The 13,102-nt window shown below is 37.2% G+C and overlaps 2 pseudogenes; both read right to left on the reverse strand.

Annotated features, from left to right (window-relative positions):
- Positions 1 to 276: 276 nt before the first annotated feature.
- Positions 277 to 2,584, reverse strand: LOC110209908 (HAUS augmin-like complex subunit 2 pseudogene; annotated as a pseudogene).
- A 9,137-nt stretch (positions 2,585 to 11,721) lies between these two features.
- On the reverse strand, positions 11,722 to 12,655 carry LOC110216266 (olfactory receptor 4F15-like; annotated as a pseudogene).
- Positions 12,656 to 13,102: the final 447 nt, after the last annotated feature.

Consider the following 13,102-nt stretch of genomic DNA (forward strand, 5'->3'; position numbering starts at 1 on the left):
GTCTTCACTTACAGTCCTTTACAACCTACCCTCACAGTTTCATATCAAAATACCTCCATCACCCACTCTATACTCCTGGCAAGTTAATTTTATTCCTTTTGTATTCTCCATATTCTCAAAGTTCTGTGTCTATTTTGTAAGCCACTCAATATTCTGCAAACATTCTAGACAACATACCTCCATCTCTACCAGTTGACATTCTATTCATCTTTCAAAACCAAGCTCAGATACTCCAAGAATATTCATTTGCAAAATGAGGAGGTTTGACTATGGTCTCTATGAAATGTGGTCACTTGGTATCAAGAATCGGCTGGCTTCGAGTTCTGGACTGGACAGGCAGAAGGGGGATTGCAGTCTCATGCTATTTTTGAAGAGATCTCCAGAAAATATTTTGGTGATAGAAGAAGAAATTTCTTTTTGTTGCTCTCCCCACTTCAGTATATTTTCTAGCAGTTCCTCTGTCTCTCCCGCCAAGACACTAATTTTTGTCAAAGCCCTATCCATATTTTTCACACTACGGCCTAAAACAAGGAATGTTTCTTATGGCTTCAATATGGGCTTCTAGTTTCTCAATGAAACTCACTGCCAGCTCTAGAAATTGTATCACCTACCTGTGGTAAATGGCTTCTATAGGCAAGTTCTCCTGGCACTGGGGCTTCATCAGTCAATGTCAGAGGGGCCTCTTCTTCTTCAGTACAGTCTCCAAGTGCTGATTCACGTTTTTCAGAGTCTCACGCTTTTGAGCTAGAAAGGAAGGATGAACAACATCTGCTGTATCCTTTTCTAGTGTTAAAAGGTCGATTTCCAAGGTCTTCTCTGATTTCAGTTTGCATATCTTTAATTTTCTTGATTTTGGAGAAGTTTACAAAAAATGGAGCAGGATTCTTACATGATCTAGTATCTCCTGAGTGACAAGCCCCAAAGCTAAGCATTGGTTAACAGCAGCCCCGGAAGATTAGAGAGGCTCCGAGACCCCAAGAGTTGGCAGCTACTGTGCCATCCCTAGCCACCTTTAGCAAGCTCAGATTTCAACACAGAGTGTTAGGAAAAATAGATGCACAATTAAAAGAAATTCAGAATTGCAAAAGTGCGTGGAGGAAAGTGATGAGTTCTGTTTTAGAGACACTAAACTTGAGGGTCAGAAAAGGTACATAGATTAAAATGTCTAGTAAACAATTGGAATTACAGGACTGGAAGTTGGGGAAACATAGGGAGAGAGAGAAGAGGACCAAGAAAGGACCTTCAGAGAAGGATTTGTCTCCTGTCCAAATTTATTTGTATTTGCTCTGCCTAGCACAGTGACTTACAATAGATGATGAATAAATTTGGAATTGAAAGGAAATAAACACTGTTCTTTTGAGAAGTTTGGCAAAGGAAGGAAAGGGAATGACAGCTGGATGAATTAAGAGGGTTGAGGATAATTGTTATGGTATGGGGAGGGGACTTTGTACACAGAGGAAAAGAAATGAGTGAAAAAAGGGAAAAACTGAAGATGCAAGAGATGGGTCATTGATAGGTCACTCACAGGGAGTAACTGTAAAAAGTAAAAGAGCATGGTATCAAAGGCAAAAGTGGGAAGATGAACATTGGGGGCTGGGAGGGGTGGAAATGATATCTCCATAGGCATCCTCTGCAACAAAAAAGCAAGAAGATGAGGAGAAGATATGGAGTACTTTTGAAGTAGAGATGAGGTGTTATGACAGGCGGGAAAGGCAAGGAAGATTAGAAAGGTTTCAGAAGATGGTCACAATCTTTTCAGTAAAGCAAGAGAAGGTCAAACATAAGAGAGAGAAGATGAGTAATATTTGGTGATTTTCAAGAAAAAAGGTAGTACAACTATAATAGGCAAATAGAATTAACAAGAGATGAAGAATAGCCTAGCAAAGCAGTGATAAGGAACTGATTAAGTTTGATTAGTATGAATTTTTCAGCGAACCATGTAAGTAGGGTTTTGTCTCTAGCAATATCAGACAGTCAAGGCTCCAGGTGAAGGCTACAAAAGAAAGCACACCATAGGGGATACTCAGGATTGGGGATTTTCATGACAGACAAGGTGAAATATCCAAAGAGCAAGAAATTCTAATGTATATCAGCACTTACTACAGAAATGGTCAGCCGCAAAGTCTGGGCAGTTTAGACCAACAAGGGAAATCAAAAGGGGTGAGATGGACTGAGAGGATAAGGAAGGACAGAAATTTCCATCAAGAAAAAGAGGGGGTTCAGAAAGTATTGGAGAGTGGGATAAACTGATGTCATATTTGAATATGGATTTTGATCCTAACACTTTGATCCCTAATAGAACTCCCAAAGGAAATGAGATCAAGTCCACTTTCCAGGTGTGTACACCCATCTCCATAATCAAATCTTTCAACTCACCTCTATTGTGTTCAATTCTTGCTCCCTTCCCCCATTGTATCCTAACCTCAGAGAAGCTAGCCTCCCATCATCCTGAACAATAGGTAATCCCATCCCTAACATTGTTTATTCATTACTAGATGATAGAGTTCTGGAAAATTAGTTCTTCCTCTCCATAAATTTTATTCTCATCTCTCCCACCTACCTGTTCTGTCACAGGACCTGACATGGCAACATCTTCAGGAAAACTAAAAAACTCCAAAAGCTCATCTTTGTCCAATACATAATTACCAGAAAACTTAAAACCAATATAAAATGCTGCCAGATAAGGAAAGAGAGCTAATGAACGGTATTGAAGAGTAGTGACCAAAGGATGCTACAGAGGCTAAGATTGCCAGCACACCTCATTTGGCCAAGAGAAATGTCTCCTAGGATTCTGATAGTTTTCCCAGGGTAACCAAGACAAGATGATACTAATAAAAGGGTTGATAAGTTGATAATCATAAAAAAAATACATTTTTTTATTTCTTTAAGTGAAACTATTTTATTTAACTCCCCCCAAAACCCAGTTGTGCTTCACTATACAGTGAGTCAGGGCAAGTGAAAAAAAAAGTATATATGAACTTCAAGGAAAAAATAATAATTCTCCAATGTGAGATCTAAAGCAGGAACCATCACTTAACTAAAATAAAGTAGTATTTAGAGCAGAAGATGTGAAAACTGACTTAAAAAAAAGAAGTTTGTTTAAGATATTAATGCAAGGAACAGAAAAATCAATGATTCCTCTAAGAATGTCTTATCATCAAACAATGAGAATCGATCTAAAAACAATGCTCTTTCAAATCAAGGACACTCAAAGAACAAGGATTCCTTTAATAAACATTCAACTTTTGAGTGTAGGAATTGATACATATATAAATTCATTAAATCATAAATCAATAAATTCATTAAAGCATTGTTTATGGTACTTTATTTTGTTATATAGGCCTGTTCATAATTTCCATTTTTTTTCCATTTATGTACCTATATTCTGTGTTTCAAGAGTTAGTCATGGAATGTTGAGTGGACCCCCTGTGTACTCCCTGATGAATATTGATGCAAAAATTTTAAATAAAATACTAGCAAGAAGATTATAGCACTATATCACAAGGATTATACACTATGACCAGGGGGAATTTATACCAGGAATGCAGGACTAGTTTGATATTAGGAAAACTACCAGCATAATTTACAATTAACAACAAAATAAATGAAAATCATATGATTATTTCAGTAGCTGCAGAAAAAACTTTTGACAAATTGCAGCACCCATTCCTATTTAAAACACTAGAAAGCATGGGAATGAATGGAACTTTCTTTAAAATGATACATAGTATCTATTTAAAACCATCGGCAAGCTTTATTTGCAATGGGGATAAGCTAGAAGTCTTCCCAATAAGATCAGGTATGAAACAAAGATGCTCACTGTCACCAATATTATTTAATATTGCATCAGAAATGCTAGCAGCAGCAATAGGAGAAGAAAAAGAAATTGAAGGAATCAGAATGGGCAATGAGGTGATAAAACTATCTCTTTTTGCAAGTGATATGATGATATACAGCACAAAATCCTAGAGATTCAACTAAAAAAGTTAGTGAAACAATAATTTTAGCAAAGTAGCAGGATATAAAATAAACCTGCATAAATCAACATTTCTATGTATCACCAACAAAATCCTACAAGAAGAGATAGTAAAAGATATTCCATTTAAAAATAACTATAAGCAATATAAAATACCTAATAGCATGCCTGCCAATACAAACCAAGGAACCACATGAACATAAGCATAAAACTTTTTATATAGCCAAAATTGGATTTAAATAATTGGAGAAATATTAATTGCTCATCGGTGGGCAGAGCCACTATAAAAAAATGACAATTCTACCTAAACTAATCTACTTATTCAATTCCATCCCAATTAAATCACATATGTATATATATATATATATATATATATATATATATATACACATATATATATACACATATATATATACATATATATATACATATATATATATATATATATACACACATACCATATATATAATTGAGCTAGAAAAAAGATAAAATTCATTAGAAAGAACAAAAGGTCAAGAATATCAAATAAGCCTATGGAAAAAATATAAAGGAAGGAGGTTTAGGAGTACCAATCTTAAACTATATTATAAGGCAGTAATTCTCAAAACTGTCAGGTACTGGCTAAGAAATAGAAAGGTAGTTCAGTGGAACAGAGTAAATATACAATACACAGTAGTAAATGATTATAGTAATATTGTGCTTGACAAATGTAAAGATTTAAGCTTTGGGGATAAGAATTCAATATTTAGTGAAAAAAATTGTTGAGAAAACTAAAAAGGAGTCTGGCAAAAATTGGGTGTAGTAGACTAATATCTTATACCATATACCAAGAAATGGTTAAAATGATACATCACTTAGATGTAAAGGGAGATATCATAAGAAAATTAGAAGAACATGGAACATATTACCTACCAGACTTATGGTTAAGAGAAGAATTTGTGAATAAATAAGAGATAGCATTGTGACATGTAAAATGGATGATTTTGATTACGTTAAATTTAAAAGGGTTTGTACAAATAAAACCAAAGTAGCCAAGATTAGAAGGCAAGCAAAAAATTGGGGTAGGGGGGATTTTAACAGTTTCTGAGATAAAGGTTTCATATCTCAAATACATAGAGATTTTGTCAAATTTATAAGAATATTAGCCATTCCCCATTTGATAAATAGTCAAATGATATGAATAGGCAATTTCTCAGTGAAGAAATCAAAACCATATATACTCATATGAAAAAATGCTCTAAATCATTATTGATTAATTAAATTAAAAGAGCTTTGAGATATCATCTCACACCTATCAGATTGGCTAAAATGATAGAAGGGGAAAATGACAAATGTTGTAGGAGATGTGGAAAAACTGGGACACTAATATACTACTGGTGGAACTATGAATTGATCCAACCATTTTGGAGAGCAATCTGGAATTATACCCAAAGAGTTATAAAATTGTGTATACCCTCTGACCAAACAATACCACTATTAGGTCTTCTTCCCAAGGTGATCAAGGGAAAAAGAAAATAAGCTATATGTTCTAAAATGTTTATAGCAGCTCTCTTTGTGGTGACAAAGAACTGAAAATTGAGGGGCTGCCCATTAATTGGGGAATGGGGGAATTGTACCTCTTCATATACTTTGCATTCCAGCCAAAATGGCCTACTTGTGCAAATTCATTCAGGACACATGGAATGAAATATTTCATGTCCACATCTTTCCTCCCATACACTCCCCTCTTCCTTTTCCTCCTTTTACTTTTCAAGTTATCACCATCCTCCCAGCCCCCAAGCTCCTAACCTAAGTATCATCTTTGACTCCTCATTTTCCTCACCCCAACCCATATCCAACCTGTTGCCAGGGCCTGTCAATTTTATCTTTATAATATCTTTTGAATACACTCTCTTCCCCCTTCTGATACTGACACTTCCCTGGTTCAGGCCCTCATCACCTCATTCTTGGACTATTACAATTGTCTGTTCATTGGTCTGCCTGCCACAAGTCTCTCCCTGTTCCAGTCTATCCTCCATTCAACTGTCAAAATGATCTTTCTAAAATTCAGGTATAACAATGTTATCCACCACCACTCCCACTCAATAAACTCCAATGGCTCCCTATAATCTATGGTATCAAATATAAAATCCTCTCTTTAGTATTCAAGGTCCTTCATAACCTGTTCGCTCATCTTCCCAGCTTTCTTATACCTTAAACACTCTATCCCCACATAGTCTGTGATCTAGTGACATAGACCTCCTTTCTGTTCCCATGTAAGACATGATATCCCAACTTGGTGAATTTTCACTGGCTATGCCCCATGCCTGGAATGTTCTTCCTCCTCATCACCACCTCCTGGTTTCCATGAATTTCTTTAGTCTCAGCTAAAATCCCACCTTGTTCAGGAAGCCTTTCACATTCCCTCTAATTCCAGTTCCTTCTCTCTGTTGATTCTTTCTAATTTATCCTGTAAATATTATGTTGGTACATAACTGTCTGCATATTGTTTTCCTCATCAGACTGTGACCTCCTTGACTGTCTTTTAACCTTCTTTGTAGCACTTAACACATTGCCTGACACATAGTAGGTGTTTAATAAATATTTATTTATTGACTATCCAAAAGGATGGGCGGTCAGGGGGTGGTCAGTTCCTTAATCATAAAAGTCTTCAAGTGTATTCTGAATGGTCATTTGTCAGAGATGCTGTTGAAGTGTTGTCTTAGGAGTAGGACAAATCAATCTTTAAGGACCTTTCCAAATAATCTAACTCTAAATAATCAACTAGGTGAATAAGGGGAGTCTTGACAACAGTTGAGAATCTCCTTATAATTGACAGCTCAAAGATTAGCTTGAAGAATTAACAAGTTGAGTGTTATAATTCCAGGCTACAAGCAATAGAGAAAGGCCATAGTTGAACAGATGGAAAAGAGGAATGTGGGAAAGAAAAGTACTGAAGACTGTGTGGAACAAGTTGGATCCTTATATGATAAGAATGTAATAGAAGTACATTACAGGCCACCAAATGAGGGCAATGAAGTTTAGTTAGAAATGATGAGGGAGCTGGGGGAAAATGCAACAATAAAATAAACATTTTCAGAACTTTATTGCTTTGGTTTACCTTAATTTTCAAGTGCAACAATATACATATGCATATATTTAGAGAAAAAGAGAGACATGTAGACATCTACATACAGTTGTGTTTTTAGATAGATAGGTAAACATAGGAGAACAGGAGGAGAGGTCAAAAATTTTGCAAACTCAAAATTAGGCACACCAAAAGATATTTTTAGGAGCTCTTCATAAGAAGTCCAAAACCAATAATAAGATCTTTAAAAATATAAAATATGCAATACTCATATTAGTTATGCTTTAATTATAAAAAATAGATTTACATACTTCTTAATGAGAACAAAAATGAGAAGAGAGTCATGTTTCTTTTGGGGGGGGGACAATTGGCAATTTCCCAGAATGAATAATTCTGGGACAAAAAGAATGATGTACTAAAGTTGATGAGAAGGGGTTACCAATTACCCCTTCTCATCTTGCAGTACTTGAAACTGATAACTGGGGAGCCAAGATGGCAGAATGAAAAGGTAGTTACTGTCACTCTGCCTTATCAACCTCTGAAAATTCAGAAAATATCAACCCAGAAAAAAAAAAACCTGGAACACCTGAACTAGAAGAAAGACGGGGAGCAACAGTGCAGCAGCCCAGCAAACGGGTCTCCCAGTGCCTCAGCAAAAACAAGGGAGGCAGAACTACAAGGGGCCCCAGGCAGATAAGTACCCTGTGTCATTCATCTGAAAGAGGTGAAGAAAACAACCTAAAGGCTTCCTAAAGCCCCTACGTTGCTGATTCCAACCCAAACACCAGGTGAGCTGTAGGAGCCCTGAAGCCTCCAATTGTGAAGAAATCCTGAAGCCCGGGTGGTAGAACAGGTAAACACCAACACCTGGACCTCTGAGTGCCTCAGTTGGGGGGGAGGGAACTGGTGGAAACCAGCTCAGAAAACCACCAGGTGCCTTGGCACTCTACAGCAAAGGAATCTCCCAGTGCATTAGCAGAAAGGAGGGAGACAACACTGCAGGGGGCCCCAGGCACATAAACACCCTGCAGCACCCATCTAAAAGGAGTTGGAGAAAACTAAAGGAAAGGAAAAGCAGGCAACCTAGAATTGCCTGAAAGTTCCAGCCTTGCTGATTCCAGCCCAACATGAGGTAAGCTGCCAGAAACCCACAGCCTCCAATTGCCAGCATAAGAGGCCCCAGCACACAAAGCCAGTGACCAAGATCTAGGCTCCGAACACAAGAAGCTTGGGTCAGTACCCTCTGTTCCCCATCAGGAGAGCTCAATCTCTTTAAAGGCCAGGGAATAAAGAAACATCACGGGTAAAAAGAAACGTACCATGGATTCATTTTATGAGAAGATTGAAGATCAAGACAGAAATTCTGAAGAGGACAACATTGTCAACAAACCCACATCTGCAACAACAAAAGGGAATATGAACTGGTCTGAAGCCCAAAAAGCCTTCTTAGAAGAGCTCAAGAAGGATTTTAATAGTCAAATGAGTGAGGTAGAAGAGTCCTTCAAAAACACAATTGGCCAATTGAAGAAGGAAATACAAAAACTAACAGAAGTAAACAATCTGTTAAAAACTAGAATTGGAGAAATGGAAACTAATGTCTCTATGAGAGAGCAAGAATCAGTCAAACAGAAACAAAAAAATGAAAAAATAGATGAAACGTAAAATACCTCATCATCAGTAAAACAACCAACCTGGAAATCAATTCAGAAAGACAATTTAAAAATTATTGGACTACCTGAAAATCATGATGAAAAAAAGAGCCTGGACAGTATCTTTCAGGAAATCATAAAGGAAAACTGCCTGGAAGTCCTAGAACCAAAGATAAAATAACCATAGAAAGAATCCACCAGCACCACCTGAAAGAGATCCCAAATTGACAACACCAAGGAATAACAGCAAAATTCCAAAATTACCAGAAGAAAGAGAAGGTGCTGCAAGCAGCCAGAAAGAAACAATTTAAATATCATGGAACTACGTGTAATCACAGGACCTTGCAGCTTCTACATTAAAAGACCGCAGGGCGTGGAACACAATATTCAAAGGCAAAGGAGCTTGGAATGCAGCCAAGGATCAATTACCCAGCAAAAATGAGCATCATTTTTCAAGGGAGGAGGTGGATATTCAACAAAATAGGAGACTTCCAAACTTTCCTGATAAAAAGACCAGAGCTAACAAAAAATTTGATCTTCAAGTACAGGACTCAAGAAGGACATAAAAAGGTAAATGGGACAGAAAGATACAATATGTTTAATAAGGGGGGGGCTGTTTAAACCCCTACAAGGGAATATGACACTTGCAACCCTTGAGAACTGTATTATTATTACACCTTGTTAAAGGAGTATACATAAAGAGGGTGGATATTAGTTGACTTTGATGTAATGATAAAAAAATCTAATCAAGTGGGTTAAATGGATCCAAATAAGTGGATCAATCTGATCTTAGAAAATGTACTGAGAAAGGAGGAGGCAGACAAGGGTAAATTACATTACAGGCAAAGACAGAAAATCCTATACAGCAGAGGGAAAGAAGGGAGGGGGGAGCATTATTTGAACCTTACTCTCATCAGATTTGGCTCAAGAAGGGCATAACATAATCAGTTAGGTATAAATCTAACTTGCCCTGTAGGCAGTAGGAGGGAAAAGGGGAAAGAAAAGGGAAGGGGGAAAGAAAAGGGAGGGGTGGAAAGAAGGGAGGGAAGAAGCAGTAAAAGTAAAGGGGAAGAAAAGGGAAAGGGATAATAAAAGGGGGAAGGGACTGAAGGAGGTGGTGGTCAAAAGCAAAACACTAGTGAAGGGGGGAAAGGAAAAAGGGGAAAGAAAAGCATAAATGGTGGGGGGAAAGGATGGAGAAAGCAATAGTGGAATAGGTTAGGTACACCAGATACAGTAGTCAATGACTATAGTAATCTATTATTTGATAAGCCCAAAGACCCCAGCTTCTGGGATAAGAACCTACTTTTTGAAAAAAAACTACTGGAAAAGCTGGAAAAGAGTATGGCAGAAACTAGGCATAGACCAAAATCTTACACCATAAACCAAAATACAGTCAAAATGGGTTCATGATTTAGATATAAAGCTTAATACTATAAGCAAGCTGGGAGAGCAAGGAATAGTTTAGCTATCAGATCAATGGAGAACAGAAGAATTCATGACCAAACAGGAGATAGAGAACATTGTGAAAAAGCAAAATGGTTAATTTTGATTACATTAAATTGAAAAGTTTTTGCACAAACAAAGCCAATGCAACTAAGATTAGAAGGAAGGTAGAAAATTGGGAAAGAATTTTTACAACCAGTCTCTCTGATAAGGGCCTCATTTCTAAAACATATAGAGAATTAAGTCAAATTTCCCAATTGATAAATGGTCAAAGGATATGAACAGACAGTTCTCAGATGAAGAAATTAAAGCCATCTATATTCATATGAAAAAATACTCTAAATCATTGCTGATTAGAGAAATGCAAATCAAAACAACTCTGAGGTACCACATCACACCTATCAGATTGGCCAACATGACAAAACAGGAAAAAGATAAATGTTGGAGAAGATGTAGGAAAATTGGAACACTAATGCATTGTTGGTGGAGTTGTGAAATGATCCAACCATTTTGGACAGCAATTTGGAACTATGCCCAGAGAGCTATAAAAATGTGCATACCCTTTGACCCAGCAATAGCACTTCAAGGGCTACATCCCAAAGAGATGATACAAATGGGAAAAGGACCCACATGTACAAAAATATTCATAGCAGCTCTTTTTGTGGTGGCAAAGGATTGGAAATTGAGAGGATGCCCATCAATTGGGGAATGGCTGAGCAAGTTGTGGTATATGAATGTAATGGAATACTGTTGTGCTATGAATAGGCTGACTTCAAAAAAAACCTGGAAAGACTTGTATGGTCTGATGCTGAGTGAAGTAAGCAGAACTAAGAGAACGTTGTACACAATAACAACCATGTTGTGCAATGACTACTATGGATAAACTTAACCCTTCCCAGCAATACAAGGATCTAAGACATCTCTAGAGGCCTCAGGATGGAAAAAAAGAACCAAAGAAAGAACACTTATTTTTACCTTCTGTTGAGTTTTGTTTCATCTTTCTGATGGTTCCTCCTATTGGTTTTAATTTTTACTTACAACTTCACTAATGTGAAAAATGTTTAATGGGTATGTAAATGTAAAGCTTATATCAGATTGTCTGCCTTCTTGGGGGCGGGGAGAAAAATTTTCAACTGAAAAGCATATGGAAGTGATTGTTGATAAATCAAAATACATTAATAAAATTTTTGAAAAAAGAAACTGATAACCAACAGCTCTTTCTTGAAACTGTCTTCACCAAAAACATTCTCTTGCCTCCCTGTCTTTTTTTTCTGTTTCTAGCACTAATTTTTTTGTCCTTCTTCATTGTACTATCTTTGCTCTTGTCAAACTCATCCACCTTCAGGGTTTTGACTATTATCTATATTTAGACAACTTCTAAATTTATATCTCCAGTATCAGTATTTCTCCCAACTCCATACCTACGTTTCTACCTGACCACCAAGTATTACCATTTGGAAGTCTCTGCAGGACCTCAAACTCCACCTGTCCAAAAACTAGTTCATGATTTCCTTCTGCAAATAAGTTCTTCCATAAGACTTTCTTGTTTCTTCTAATGAGAAAAGTTCATGTTATAAAGTCATTTAAGAGATTTTCCTAAAATTACCAATCTGACTGCACAATCTCTTCATCGCCACCTTCATCTCTTTGTTCCTGAATGTGTAGATGACTGGATTCATAAAAGGAGTAAGAACTGCATCAAAAATTGCAAGAAACTTATCCAAGTGTGATGTGAGGTGTGGCCATGAAAAAACAAAAATCAGTGGACCAAAAAACAAAACCACAACAGTTATATGAGCTAACAGAGTGGAGAAGCCTTGGAAGAACCACCTGAAGAATGCTTCTAAACAGTGACCAGGATGAAAATGTAGGAGATGACCAAGATACAGAAAGACCCAAAAGAAATGAAGTCACTGTTGGCAGTGACCATGAATTCCAGTCTATATGTGTCTGTGCAGGCAAGTTTGATGAACCGAGGAAGGTCACAATAAAAGGTGTCAAATTCATTAGGACCACAAAATGGCAGATTAACAACAAAAGCTAGTTGGACCACTGAGTGGATGAAACCAATGGTCCAAGCAGCCACCAGGAACACAGTGCACATTCTTGAACTCATAATAGATAATGGAGGGGCTTACATATGGCAATATATCTGTCAAAGGCCATGGCTATAAGCAGCACCATCTCAATACCACCAATCAAGTGAATAAAGAACATCTGAGTGATACAGACAGAGAACGAAATAACTTTGCACTTTTTGAAAATGTCACATATCATTTTGGGGGAAGTGACCGAGGAAACTCCCAAGTCAATGAAGGAGAGGTTGGCCAGCAAGAAGTACGTGGGTGAGTGTAAGTGAGGGTCAGAAGTCACTGTGATCACAATGAGGGAGTTTCCCAGCATGCTCGCCACATAGAAAATAGAGGAGAGTATAAAGAGGAAAAGCTGGATATACCGAGAATTGGACAGTCCCAGGAACACAAACTCAGACACTACAGTATGATTGGCTCTTTTCATTGCCTTAGCATCACTGCATCTGTAGCCACCTTTAGGAAAAGAATGAAGGGAGAATTCAAATTACTGGGAAATGATATTAATCTTCCAGAATTTAATTCAACAAATATTTATTAAATGCCTACTCTTTATGATGCATAACCAGTTCACATTATGGAAACTCAGCCTTGCCTCTCCACTTCATAGCAAAATAGCCACTTTTTATCCTGTGATTACACAAAGCCTGGGGGGCACTGCCAAAGAGCACTGTTTTTAATTAACATTAGGCTTCCTATAGCATTTTTCCAGTTTTTGTCTTAGAGAATTGGGCAAGAACAGAGGTAAGACTGATACACAGGATAAGGATTTGGAGAAGCAGGTGGGACAATGAACCAGAGCAGAATGTGGGAAGGAAAAGGAGGATAAGATGAATGTTTTCATTTCAGCCTGTATTTCATATCTATTGTAATT

This window comes from Phascolarctos cinereus, unplaced genomic scaffold, assembly GCF_003287225.1.
Source record: "Phascolarctos cinereus isolate Bilbo 61053 unplaced genomic scaffold, phaCin_HiC Scaffold_3;HRSCAF=262, whole genome shotgun sequence".
In the NCBI taxonomy this organism is placed as follows: Eukaryota; Metazoa; Chordata; class Mammalia; order Diprotodontia; family Phascolarctidae; genus Phascolarctos; species Phascolarctos cinereus.